Here is a 12,077-nt window from a genome sequence, read left to right as displayed (position 1 = left end):
ATTAGTATTTATTTGCTTTCTCCCCAGAGCAAAATGTGACACAAGGTCGTTTTTAATGTTGTGTTAAATCAGCTCCCCGAAAAAAAGGCAAAAGGGGCACTAGAAATCCTGATGATGTCCCCTGAAATAGGGACGAAACGTTGATTTTATTTTTGTTTTTACTCTTTTAGGTTTTTCCCTTGTATTCACATAACGTCTAAAGCATCGTTTATATCTTGCTTTATTTTATTCATATGTATATGTGCAGTTATAGGAGACTATATCTGATATAGAAACCTATTTTAGCATAGACTGTAAGAACGATCTCCTTGGTTTTATGTAATTAAAGTGTTGCAAAAAATAAAAAAAACGAAATCATCTCTAAATATTAAAAACGCTCATAAACAAAGATTCTTTCCCAGAACTGCCCGCTTATGCAATACTGTTCGGCTGACCTGCTTCCCGGTTGAATACAACATAATAGCCTTCAAATCCAACGTAAACATGTTCTTGTTGAGCCGTCACCATAAATAATCAAATTCTATCTCATTTACACTATTAATGACTATCACCTTACATTCGTCGACCCTTATCCCCGAGTGGCTTTTGGGCCTTGATAACTGGTGACTCTTAATTAAAAACAATAATAATGCTACATTTTGATCTACACCGTGAGATGCAGATGTAGTGTTGACCAGGCTCAACGTTGCTTAACTTGTGTAATCTAATGAGAACCGGTGCGTCAACATGATTATGTCGGATATTCTTTGATATTAAATTATTTTCTTAAAACAACTAAAAAAAAAAAACGATATTAATTAAGAAATTATTTACTTTCGAAGTGTGGATTATCTCTTTAGGTGTTTCAGCCATTTACTTCAATTTAAGAAATAAAAGATAAATGAACATTAATGTCAATTTGACCTTCACGTGTAACGAAGAGGTGTCGGATTTAACGCGCACGAGCGTATCTAAAATGTGTCAATCCGAACAGCGTTTGCTCTGATTATTTTCAAAAAGTGTACATTTGCAATAATTGATTTATAAAAGAAAATAGAAGCGAATAAAGATTTCTACAGGAAAATGGAATCTAATCTGAATGTAAGTTTTGAAAGTTTCTGTTAAAAATGTTAGCTGCAAAGTGATTCCCTCAAATTAAAAATTCAGCAAAGATGCCGGCAAATCTCAGCCACACATTGACTGAAATGATTTCCAGGAGTTCAACGTTTCTGTGCTTTGTTTTAACCTACTTGTAGTGGCGGACTTTTGAACAGATAATCTCCAAATGTTAAGAAATATGTGGGTCACTGTTTGAAATGATGTTCTTATATACATGTTAGTATTTATACGTATAAACTATTTATATTATAGAATAAATTTGGTCACCCAATTGAAAACTTTATTTCTTAAATGCGTGTGAAAATTGTCTATATATTTTTTATTAAACGATTAAAATATTTTTTAGAATTATTTCTTCTGAAACATTCGGTATGATACACCTTTTCAAAGAAGACATTTTGGCAGTTTTGCACTGCTGTGACGTGACACCTTTTTTGGTTTCAGTTTCAGGAGCAGACAGATGCAATTCCAGAATTCTTTGAAAATGGCCAGACTATTATATTGAGAAGAAAGTCCTTGCGGAAGTTTAAAGTTTGATTTCAAATGATGTATTTACAAATATTTTTTCATTATAAGACCTTTAACTTATAAATCTTTTTAAAGAGCGTTTTTCGCTCCATCGAATAGTTTTAATGACAATCACTGTAAAACAATTACCTCTTCTTTTCAGCACGTTCAATACAATATAGAAAAAAAAGCAAATTCGCACAATTTTGTTATTTCTATTCAATCTAGACCGAAAAGTTGCTGACAGAGGTGGCGATATCAACGAAGCATTTGGACCAGAAGCTACTATTGAAGCACAATAGTGGTTTAAGAAATTTTGTGGCGGCGACGAGAGTCTTGAAAAGAATAAGCGTTAAGACCGGCTATCATGTTTACACCGAGCTTTAGTTATAGCCAATTTACGCACAACTATTCGAGACCTTGCTTCTGAATTAGACGTCACGTATATGACGATTTCCAACCACTTGAGAGATTGGAAAGACAAAAAACGTGTTAAACAGGTGCCTTACGTATTGAATGACAACCAAAAGAAATGCTGTTATGAAGTGTCCTCTACGCTTCGTTTATGCAGTAAAAACGACCCGTTTCTCGACTAGGTTGATACCTGTGTTGAAAAGTGAGTTCTTGACTACAACCGGCGACAGTCAGTTTAGTGTGTAGACGCCGACGAACACCACGACACTTCTCAAAGTTAGAGCTGCACGAAAAGAAGGTCATGCTGACTGTTTGGTGGTCTTCAACCGGTCTCATCCATTGCAGTTTTTTGGAATGCAGGTAAAACTATTACGTCGAAGTGCTGTCAATAAATGGATGAAATGCATAAGAAATTTCGACAACAATACCTAGCATTAGTCAACAGAAAAAAGTCCAATTCTCCTCCACAACAATGCCCGACCGCTTATTTCTAAACCCAGCCTGCAGAACTTAAACTAATTGGGCTACAAAACTCTGCCTCATCCGCCATACTGTCCAGATCTCTCATTTTTGCAAGCATTTCGACTACTTTCTGCGTAAGAAATGCTTAAAAAACTTAAACGATATCAAAAATATCTTTATCGACTTCATTGCCATCAGATTGGCATTAAAAATAAACTGATTTTTATTGGCAAAAATGTGTTGATTCTGATGGTGCCTGTTTCTATAAATATGTTTGTGTTTGAGACGAGATAAGTTCATCTGAATTTAAATGTTTAAAACCTCAAGAATTTTCTTGTCAACCTGATAGTATCTATAGGTATCTATATATATTTGTATGATAGAGCGAGGTTTCTTGCACTATTGAAAACATTATTTCTTAATTGTTTTTGAAAATCATGTAGAACATATTATATATTTTCATTTTATTTATTTATTTATTTCTACACAGGAATCATCACTTATCAAAGGTAGGAGGCCACTCGAGAATAAGAGTTAATGGGTTTCCATTAGTCAATGTTATTATAGTGTAGTAAACATAAGTAGTGTGAATTTCGTAAATTGGATTACTTAGAGGGCGGTCCATCAAGAACTTGTTTACGTTGGACTTGAAGACAATCAGATTGTAGTCAGCTGAAAAGCAGGCAATCAAAAGAGAGTTCCACAGACGTGCAGTTCTAAGAAAGAAGCTTTGTTCATGGAATCTACATTTAGGTTTAGGGACAAATAAAGAGTGTGGGAAATTATTGATAGTGGTTTTTGCGAGACGAGTGCTTTCCGTGAAAGTTTGGCGAAAGAGGACCATAGATTGGAGCTCAGGCGAGCACCTGCCATGAAAATAATGATAAAGCAGAGACATGCTCGCAATGTCTTTTCTCTGGGGAAGAGGTTGCAGGGAAGAGAAAAGGACACCCCCACTAAGCTAAGAAGTCTATTTTGAACTCTGTCAAGGCAGGATAAGTTGCTTCTAGCAGTCCCTGCCTAGATGTGACAACAGTACTCCATTGTTGGCCGTACTTGGCTTTATATAGATAGAGAATTGCATCAGGAGTGAGATATCTACTGAAGTGGTAGAAGGATCCTACCATTTCTCCAGCCATCTTTCATATATGTGTTCCATTTCTAGTCAGAAGTAAAGGTCAAGCCCAGAAGCTTGTCAAAACATGAAGCCTTCCCAAGACGAGAGCCATTCATTTAAACCGATTCCCATTGTACCACATGCTCAAGATCAGAGGAGAGAGAATTAGAGAGAACATGGTCGTTTACGGATGTAAGGATGTGATTTGGAAGATTATTAATGTAGACCAGGAAGAGAGTTGGACCCAGGATGAACACCTGAGGGACTCCAACATTAATACTGAGAGCTTCTACTTTCTGCCCATCAACCACTATTTTTATGAACCAATCAGAGAGAAATGATTTAATAACTGAGAATACATTTTCAGCTATACCATAGCTGGAGATCTTGTGAAGCCGACCTTTATGCCATACCTTATCAAAATCATTTGATATGTCAAGAGCAATTGCCCTAGAGAGGAAGTCTCCATCGAGAGATTCGCTAATCCTATGGGATATTACACTAAGCACGTCTGCTGTAAATCTAGCAGAATAGAAACGATATTGCACGTAACTAAGAAGGTTGGTTTTGCTGAGATGGTTGACTACTTCTCTGTTTAACATAGATTCCAGCAGCTTACTCATGATACACAGGAGACTAATTGGTCTGTACTGAGAGGGAGATGAGCAATCACCTGGATTCTTAAATACAGGGCATACTGATGAGATTTTCCAAGGTGTTGGGAAGCATTTCTCCTTAAGACAACGCTTAAATAGCTTTGTAAGTATGGGCTTTGTTCTGGTTGAAGCTCTTTGAGCACTATAATTCGAATGCAGTCAGAGCCAGTTGCTTTACTGGAATCAAGGTTTTTTGATTAGCTTCGTAACATCACGTACAGATGTTTGTATGTTTTCAGATACACGAGGTAATACTGGAGGGTAAAATTAACTGCAAAGATCTTGACAGAGAGTTTGGATTTGTCTGATGCTGACGAGATTACCTCAGGTCCGTTCAGGATTCTGTTTGCTATTTGCAAAAACTGATAGGATCCTAGCCGTTTCTCAGCTACTTTGGACTTGAAAGACTGAGCATACAACCCTCTCGCATATTTTATTACTTTTTTACAGAAGTTGCTGATGGACTTGAAGGCTGATTTAGTCTCAGTACATCTATTACTTTGGAACCAATGGAAAAAGTGATTTCTGTGTTCAATGGCAGCAGCACATTTTAGGGAGAACCACGGCTGGCTGTTATGTTTTTTTGTAACTTTTACGAGGGTATGAAACGGTCTATAACTACAATTAACCATTTCGTCTGGCCTGATATAATAGAGGACACATCCTTTTTAAACATGGAACACAGAGGTAGATCTGATATAAATGTGTGGAAACTACCCCAGTCAACCATGGAGTATCTATATACTGTACGATGGAGAGGTACGTCCGAGGACCTATTACATTTTGTTTTTATCTTAATTAATACAAGAGAGTGGTCGGAAGATCTCAGTGGAGACAGAACGGAAGATGAACATAGCTCAGGGCAAGTTGTGAGAAAAAGGAGACTTGCATACTGGCCGTCAGTGTCAGGGACACGGGTTGGTTCATAAACAATCTGAGTGAGGTCATAAGCAATGGAGAAATCATGACAGAACCTCCCTCGTCATCGGTCTTGTTTGATTGGGTTAACCATTCCAGATTTTGAACATTGAAGTCTCCACAGACGTGAATGTTTGCTAAGGGGATCGCAAAAAGGACGTGGCCAATTTTCTCAGTTATGCTTTTAAAAAGCATATTTTATTAATACCTTTGATCTATACACGAAACCCTCACCAGGTAGCCAATATATTCAGACAACCCGATCTGGTAGCCACAGAAGAGTACTACACACCTATTCCTATGTATGCGTGTCAGCATGCATTATTGCTTCTCGAAGCATCAACCAATATTACTGCCTGCCTATACTAACCAACTTTGTGAAAAAAAAACTGTTAAAGGTAATTTGTTACTCCAAACGCATGATATGGTGGTGTTCCATCCACCTGCAAAAAGTGTAAATTCATGATCTAATTCATGATCTTTAAAACTCAGTTTTAAACGCTTGGACTTGGCAAATAACTTCAAGAATATACACGATAGTTTAATAACTATAAAACTACTTTTAGGCCACCCTGTACAAATACACATACACACACATTTACATTTTTCCTTTTCTCTCTGGATTTTTCTATCCGTCTCTCTCTTTATAAATCGTTTACTACAAAGGTCAATTATTTCTGTATTTGGTATTCTCTTCCAACTTTGATTATGGAAGCGAACCGTCAGTGATTCTACCTGTCTAGACCCAAGGCCCCAAAAGAAATTAGATGCATCCCACGCACATGTAGGGAAGGATACGGGAAGCATAATATGTTTTTACTCGTTGCTTTCTAGGTCTTTTGATTCTTTTGAAAATTGTTTTATTACCGGTTATGCTTCTCTATTGATCTTTGGAGAAGAATGATATGCCATCAAATGCTTGTTCGTTCTTTATGGAAGAAAATCTTTTTTGACGTGGATCGGCTTGCCTTCGAATTGATATCTCCAATGAGTCATGCCCCCCCCCAAATAAAACATAAAACAAAAACAGAAACGCATTGTTTTTCCTATATTCTTTCTCTTCAAACATACTCTATATTTCCCATTAAAAGACGATTGCAATTTAATTGCTATGCATCTTTTCATGGTATATAGCAGATTCTTTAGAATATTGATGCATATATATATATATATATATATATATATATATATATATATATATATTAATCATGGGACGATTATGGGACTAATATATATACTAGTGCTATTATTTATATATATTATAATAAATCTGTATTCCTGTTTGTTTGTTTCTTTGTTCACAATGACGTCATATCACATGATATATTATGTATTTATTTATGTATGTATGATATAATGGCAGATCACGTAATGTATGATTTCACGTATGAGGTCTTGTATGGGGGCAAAATGAAAGTAGATTTCCAGGGCAACGCCGGGCAGCTTGCTAATATATATATATATATATATATATATATATATATATATATATATGTATGTATATATTAGCAGTAGTATTCGAAAAACAGTTAACGGATGCGCAGCTGTTCGTACCCAGTAGGAAGGGAGGATGTGTCTACTTTTGAGATGAGGGCAGCGCCAGAGAGGGAGATGGGGTTAAGATAGGCATTTTAAAATGTTTTGTCTGGAGTTAGAGAAATTCAGTCAGCAACACACAAATAATACATCATGAAACCAGATTAAACATTTTAGAAAACAGTATACATAGGAACTTAGAAATCTGTCCAGGCTGTCCTAAATAGGGTTTCTTATCAATTCAGCCAGAACATTTTAAAATGCCTTTCATTACTCCCTTCCCCTTTTCTGATCCTGCCCTCACCTCCAAACTAGACACCCCCTCCCTCCTCACAGGGGTCAAAGGGCTTCTCACCCATTATTCGTTTTCCGAATACAACTACTAATGCCATTCGTCTTGTCAACACAACCAAATCTTACATATTCCTGATGACGTCTCGAGTAAAGAAGGAAATAAAACCGCGACATGGGGCATTTATTAGTACCTTTGATCTCTACACAAAACCTTCATCAGGAAAATTGAAAAAAAAAGAAAAAAGGTAAACAAAAGCCTTCTGTTGTCTTTAACAATGTTTATTCAAATGAAAAAATTATCCCTAAATATACACTCTCGCTCTCTCTCTCTCTCTCTCTCTCTCTCTCGCTATATATATATATATATATATATATATATATATATATATATATATATATATATATATATATATTAGTGATGGACGATTATAATATTTTCCTCGATTTCCAAACAATTACCCAGTCTGTAATATATCTTCGATTCCAGTACAATTAGCGATTCCGATTTCAACTCTTTTTAAGTCTCTAAATATTTAACTATAAAATTGTTTTTTTACCCCGATTACCGTAAACCCACATGTTAAATGTGCATGTATTTTCTAAAACATCAGAACACATTTGTGTGTGAGATAATCTAATGATTAAACTTAACTTATAGTTCAAAATTAATAAATATTTTATTTCATTATTACTATCAGCAGTGGGAGAATTTGTTTTAAACAAAATTAAATTAAAACGATAATATAAAGAATCGTGTTTTGCAGAGAGAGAGAGAGAGAGAGAGAGAGAGAGAGAGAGAGAGAGAGAGAGAGAGAGAGAGAGAGAGCTATAAAATAAGTAAAAAAAACGGAAAGTATTATGATTTTCTTAGCAGTTCAGATCTTGTACATAAAAAAAAATCACGAGCTGAGATCTAAACTAAAAGTCATAGACAGTGAGCCAAGTATGATGATTACCGAGCACCGTAGAAGAATAGGTTAAAATAAATACTTTATCTAAATGTAGGAAAGAGCCCTCAACACCATTTTAAAAGCTATCGCCTAATACATAACTAAATATGCTACAAAGGTGAGTGCACTTTGCATACTTACTAATAAAAGCACTTAAAATGATTAAGTAAAATAATCTATGAGGCCAACATATTTATAAATGAAGCATTGATATATACCTATGGGAAGCTACTTTCCCTCTCTGTACTGCTCTAACCAAGTATGCCGACCTGTTCCACAAATCCAAAACCTCAACATGAAACATCTCCAGAAAAATAAACTCGAATAAACCTAGAACCTCATCTTCCAACGTAGACCCCTACTATCATGTCTCCTTCTCCAACATCAGGGGTCTACGTTCTACCCTTCCAGAGATTGAAACACAAATACAGGAGACGACACCGGACATATTATTTCTAAGCGAAACTGGAATAGGGCCGGCCACTTCCCTAGATGAGTTCATAATTAATGGATACTCTAACTTAACATCTAAATCTGACCTCAACATTGCCATAGGCATGGAATATGTGCTTACATTAAAGATAGCTTCCCATGTGGCAGGTATATCTCTAGAGAAGATCCTAATTTACCTTATATGTGCTTCCGGATTGCACTTGCTTACACCATTTATATTTGCCCTATATCGGCCCCACAACAGCGGAGTTACTATCTTTAAGAGCATATCTGAGAAAATAGACCACATCCTGTCTGCACATCCCTCGGCTAACATCCACATCTGTGGTGATTTCAACGTCCATAACGTGGAATGGCTGACCCACTCAAATAAGACGGACGATGAGGGAGGGTTCTGTCATGATTTTGCCATTGCTTATGACCTCACTCAGATTGTTCTCGAGCCCACCCGTGTGCCCAATACTACAGGTCAATATGCAAGCCTCCTAGACCTTTTTCTCTCAACTTCCCCTGAGCTATGTTCATGTTCCATTCTTTCTCCTCTAGGATCTTCCGACCACTCCGTCCTATCAGTTAAGATATAAATGAAATGTAATAAGTCCCCAGACGTACCCTTCCACCATACTGTATACCGATATTCCATGGCTGACTGGGATACCCTCCGTACAGTTATATCTGATCTACCTCTGCATTCCATGTTTAAAAAGGATGTGTCCTCTATAGTATCAAACCTTACCAAATGGTTAATTGTAGGCATAGACCGATTCATACCATCTAAAAAATTCCAACAAAAACCTACCAGCCAGCCATGGTTCTCCCAAGAATGTGCTGCTGCCATCGCGCACAGAAATCACTTTTTCCATAGCTACCAATGTAATAGATGCACTGAGACTAAAGCTGCTTTCAAGAACGCCAGCAACCACTGTAAAAGAGTAATAAAAAATGCAAGAGAGCTATATGTCCAGTCTGTTAAATCCAAAGTAGCTGATCAGCGGCTTGATTCTCACCAGTTTTGGCAAATAACAAATAGGATCCTGAACAGAAGCGTGCGTTCTATCCCAACCATTATCAACGGACCAGAGGTCATCTCGTCAGCTTCAGATAAGGCCAAACTATTTGCTAAGAACTTTACAGCTAATTCTACCCTATGCGACGAAGGTCATCAACTCCCCATATTTTCTCCTATAACACAGAACAAGCTAGGTAACATACAAATATCTGTGTATGAGGTCGCCAAGCTAATCAAGAACCTTGATTCCAGTAAAGCAACTGACCCTGATGGCATCCCAATTATAGTGTTAAAATAGCTTCAACCAGAACTTGCTCCCATACTTACGAAACTGTTTAAGCGTTGCCTTAAGAAGAAGCTTTCCACCACCCTGGAAAACCTCATCAGTATGCCCTGTATTTAAGAACTCAGGTGATAAGTTACCTCCCTCTCAGTACAGACCAATAAGTCCTGTGTGTCATGAGTAAGTTGCTGGAATCCATATTAAACCACCTCATCAGAAATAACCTTCTTAGAAACATGTAATATGGTTTCCGGTCTGCAAGATCTACCACAGATGTGCTAACGGTTATATCTCATAGGATTAGTGAATCTCTTGACAAAGGCTTCCTTTCTAGGTCAATTGCTCTTGACATATCAAAGGCCTTGACAAGGTATGGCATAAAGGCCTATTTCACAAGATTTCCAGCTACGGTATAACTGGAAATATTCTCTCTATCATTAAGTCATTTCTCTCTGATAGGCTCATAAGAGTAGTGGTTGATGGACAAATATCAGAGTCCTGCAGTATTAATGCTGGAGTTCTTCAATGATCCATCCTGGGCCCAACTCTCTTCCTGATCTACATCAATGATCTCCCTAAACACATACTTAAATCATTCGTTGACATCCATGCTGATGATACGACCATCTACGGCAACACATCAAAGGCTGTAAATGACAAAGCTCTCTCTGATTCTCTCTCCTCTGATCTTGAACGAGTGGTTCAGTGGGGGAAGACGTGGCTGGTTTCCTTTAATGAATCTAAAACCAAACTCCTATCTTTATCATCATCAACGCTCTGATCCCAATCTGGCATCAATTGAAATAGATGCTTCTCATCTAGGAGAAGCCCCATGTTTTGACAAGCTTCTGGGCTTGACCTTCACTCCTGATCTGAAATGGAACATGTGCATCAAGTCAATTGCCAAGGTCGCTGGAAAGATGATGGAATCCTTCTACCGCCTGAGAAGATATCTCACTACTGATGCAATTCTCTATCTATATAAAAGCCAAGTACGTCCATAAATGAATACTGCTATCATATCTGGGCAGGAGCTGCTAAAAACAGCCTATCCTGTCTTGACAGAGTACAAGTAGACTTCGTGGCTTAGTGGAGGATGCCCTTCTCTCTTCCCTGCAACGTCTCTCCCAGAGGAGAGACGTTGCAAGCCTATCTCTGTTTTATCGTTATTTCCATGGCAGGTGCTCGTCTGAACTCCAATCTCTGGTCCCACTCACGCCAATTTTTTTTGAAAAACACCCGTCTAGCTGAATCCACTGTCAAAAACTTTCCCCACTCTTTATCTATGCCTAAATCAAAACGTAGATTCCATGAACAAAGCTTCTTTCTGAGAAGTGCACACCTGTGAAACTCTGTTCCGTCTGCCTTCTTCTCACCTGACTACAACCTGGATGTCGTCAAGTCCAACGTAAAAAAATTCCTGATGAATCGCCCCCTTAAGTAGACTCTTTATTAAATCTCCACACTAATGTACTGTACTTACAATAGCCCTTATCCCTGAGTGGCTTCCGGGCCTTGATAAGTAGTGACCACCTTAAAAAAAAGAAAAGAAAAGCACTATTCGTTACGCAACGATTTCAAATAATAACTAAGAGTGTTTAAGTAAACAGGACGGTCTACCAATACACACAAATCTATGCTATTATATATCTGTTTACATGTAAACCGTCTGGAAAACCCATCTCTATAACGAAGCATATAAACTGCCAGAATATATTATATATTCTAGTATTGAGAAAGAGGGGAACAACCAAAATGAAAGAATGGCAAACATCGAAATTAAGTTTATATATAGAAACAAGAAATTTCTGCCTGTCTAATTACTGTCCAATTACTTCGGACACGTTTGATTGAAAAATGTAACTCCCGTGATACCACATTATTTAAATCATATGAATTAGCCTGTGTACTTGTTCAGAGATTGCTAATTTGATCATGGAGATGTATATTTGTTAAGAGATTGTTAATTTGATCATGTAGATGTATATTTGTTCAGAGATTGTTAATTTGATTATGTAGATGTATATTTGTTCGCAGATTGTAAATTTGATTATGTAGATGTATATTTGTTAAGAGATTGTTAATTTGATCATGTAGATGTATATTTGTTCACAGATTGTTAATTTGATTATGTAGATGTATATTTGTTCAGAGATTGTTAATTTGCTCATGTAGATGTATATTTGTTCATAGATTGTTAATTTGATAATGTAGACGTGTATTATATTGAAATAAATAAGCAAACACACAAATAAATAATTGAAAGCAATACAATCAAGGCAAAAACAGAGACAATAATCTACTTAAAATGATATCAATACCCCCCCCCCTGTGATAGACTGACCAGGTCGAATCGTACTTCAGAGATTGTTAATTTTAT

This window comes from Euprymna scolopes, chromosome 25 (assembly GCF_053919585.1).
Source record: "Euprymna scolopes isolate OS-2025 chromosome 25, ASM5391958v1, whole genome shotgun sequence".
NCBI classification, from domain to species: Eukaryota; Metazoa; Mollusca; class Cephalopoda; order Sepiida; family Sepiolidae; genus Euprymna; species Euprymna scolopes.
This window is presented reverse-complemented; position numbering follows the sequence as displayed.